The sequence below is a fragment of the Lepidothrix coronata genome, unplaced genomic scaffold, assembly GCF_001604755.1.
Source record: "Lepidothrix coronata isolate B3197 unplaced genomic scaffold, Lepidothrix_coronata-1.0 Scaffold233, whole genome shotgun sequence".
Classification (NCBI taxonomy): domain Eukaryota; kingdom Metazoa; phylum Chordata; class Aves; order Passeriformes; family Pipridae; genus Lepidothrix; species Lepidothrix coronata.
In genome coordinates this window covers 1,199,268-1,201,969 of record NW_016690413.1, presented here as the reverse complement: position 1 = coordinate 1,201,969, position 2,702 = coordinate 1,199,268, and the positions used below count along the sequence as shown (strand labels likewise).

General features: G+C 57.5%; 1 protein-coding gene across 3 annotated transcripts in view; it reads left to right on the top strand.

The window, feature by feature from the left end:
• GATAD2A (GATA zinc finger domain containing 2A) overlaps window positions 1-2,702 on the top strand; it is a 33,325-nt gene that overhangs the window by 1,999 nt on the left and 28,624 nt on the right. For 2 of the 3 annotated variants that reach the window (XM_017834503.1, XM_017834501.1), the window contains exon 1: window positions 1,944-1,967. The exons of the other annotated variant lie outside the window; for it this stretch is intronic. The gene's annotated coding sequence lies outside the window, so the exon portion shown is untranslated. Of the gene's footprint in view, window positions 1-1,943; window positions 1,968-2,702 lie in introns of those variants that run through there. 3 annotated transcript variants of the gene reach the window in all.

Below are 2,702 nucleotides of genomic sequence, written 5' to 3'. Positions count from 1 at the left end.
CGTTCCCTCCTGCTCCTCCGGCCCCTCCCGGGCTGGTCCCCAGTGCTTGGATGGATCCCTTGATCCCATCCATCCCGAGGGTGTTCATTGTAACTGCTGTCCAGGGCCTGCCCCGGCTGTTATCCCTGGCTCAGGAATTCCGGGGGGAGTGGGAGAGACTCTTAATTTGTCACCGGTTGGATTTGCTCCGAGCAGGGGGAGCTCTGGGATTAAGGAGCTCCTGGAAGGAGCTTTTTTCCCCTCCCTCCAAGGTGGCACCTGGAGAGGCTCAGGCTGAGGGAGGGCTGGGCAGATCCCTCCGGGATTTTTGGGCACTTGGATATCGGGAGAAGCACCAGTGGGTGGCACAGGATGGATCAGGATCCGTGAATCCCCAGGGAATTGCTTTCCCACTTACGCCCTGCAGGGCTTCCCTCTTATCCAGTGGCTCCTCCTGGAATTCTGTGGAGGTGTGCAGGGAGGAATCTGGGATTTCTGGAGCGTCCATTGCTTAAAACCCCTCAGTTTGACACTTGGAATTCTCCTCCTGGACCGACCAACCCCTGGGAGTTTTTAACTCTGTGCCCAGAGCTGTTCACGGCAGCAAAAGCCAAGGAATAATACTGGAGTGGAAATGGGAATTTTCTGCTCACCAGGTCCCTCAGATTCCCAGAAAGGGCAGAAATTCTCTTCCCTGGGTTGTCTGAGGGGGTTTGTGCAGAATTTGGAGAATCCCAAGCCTGTGTTGGTCTGGGAATGTGATGCTTTAAACCCCTGTTTTGGGGGGGAAATCTGCTGGGTTTTACTGGGTCATTGTTCTTCTGGGTGATGGGAATGTTGGTGGCAACGAGAGCCCTGGTGCTCTGATGTAGAAATTCCAGCATTATTTCAAGGGGGGGGAAAAAAAAAGGAAAAGAGGAAAACTTGGAAGTGCCAGAGAAGGGTCCGAGCCAATGGAGCTGATCCTGCTCCAGTGGGTGCTGGATCCTTGGAATGTTTCACTTCTGGGGGGATTAAAAGTTGCTTGATGAGAATGAGACCCAGAAATCCTCCGAAATGAAGCCTCCAGGCTCTGGAACAAGGGGCAGGGAGAGGATTCCCAGGGCTTGGCTTTCCCGGAGGAGCCGGGGCAGGACCCGCAGGGAGGGGACACGGGCTGGCCTTGGGCACCCAGGACCTGCACTCAGGGCTTCCTGCAGCTCCAGTTGGTGCATCCCAAAGCTTCCCAGCCACTTTTCTGCTGGAAGAGCTGCTGCTTTGGCTTCCAAGGATTAACTGTTTAATCCCCAGCTTCCAAAGGAACCCTCCAGACTGTTTTTCCTCTGGATGCTGGTGTGTTTTCCTTGGTTGCTTTAGCTGCAAACCGAGCCTGTTAAATTCCAAATTCCCACCTTGGAGAGGCGGGAGGAGGCCTGGGCAGGGCTGGAAGAGGACGTGGAGCCGGGAGCTCCCTGTGGAAACTTCCAGGCCCGGAATGTGGGTCAGCGGGAGCGGCGGCTCCGAAGGGGTTAAACGGCTCCTCCGGGTCCCTGGAGGAGGAAAACTATTTTAGTCCCATGACAGGGACACTCCGGGAGCTCTGCCCTGTGCTCGTGGAGCCTCGGGAATACGGGAATACGGTCTGGGAGGGAGCGATCCCTGCTGACCCCCCGGCACAGGGAGCACTGCCCAGCTCATCCAGGGAAAACTCCTTGGGAAGCTCAGGCTCTGAGCTGGAGGTGCCTCCTGTGCTCCCTGGAGGATCCTCCCTTCCCACCAGGACCTTTCCCAGTCCCCTCCATGACATGATCCCTGCCAGGCAGGAGAATCCCCCTTTTTTAACTTTAATTTGGATTTTTATTTCCCCCCCCTTTCCCTCCCCCCCCAGCAGCTTCTACTCCAGATCTCCAATTCCTGTGGCTGTGCTGGAGTTCAGGGCTCCCAGTTCCAGTTCCAGGGCTCCCAGTGCCAGGGCTCCCAGTTCCAGTTCCAGGGCTCCCAATTCCCGTGTCAGTGCCGTAGTTCCAGAATTCCCAATTCCCGTGGTCCTTGGCACCCCCCAGTCCGTGGAGGGGGGGCTGTGTGTGCCTCTCTGTCCCTGAAGGAGGGTTTGTTCGTGTCCAGGATGCAGGAGGAGCCCATGGAATTGTGCCTTGTCCAGGGGCTTTTCCAGCCCCACCGAGGTTTTCAGTGGGCTCCTAATTAGAAAAGGATTGGATAATAGGATGAGCTATAATTAGCCAGACCTGCCCTCTGGAATGCTGACCCGGATCCATTCACTCCCTTTCTGTATCCACACTTTTGTAGCAGTTTGGTGAACCTTTGGAATCCTTTTGGGATTGCCTAAGACAGGAAATCAGGGAAGCTGTGCCGGGCACAGTGTCCTGGCTCTGGGGACAGAGTGACCTCAGGGATCCATCCCAGGGGTGACCCTTCCCAGCCCTTCCCCCTCTCCAGGGAGGAGCACTGGGAGCTGGGCAGCTGCTCCCCTGCCTTTGGGGCGAAGGCAAATTCCCTCTGGAACTTTGGGAGGGGGGAAGTGACTCAGTCCCTGGTGGCTGCCACAGGAACGGGAGGCCGAGCTGGCAGGGAGGAGTTTTGGCAGCCACTGGGCACCAGTTATGGGGCTGCACCCCCACCCTGATCCCAGGAGCCCACCCCGATCCCGGGAGCCCACCCCGATCCCAGGAACCCACCCTGATCCCCGGAGCCCACCCTGATCCCCGGAGCCCACCCTGATCCCC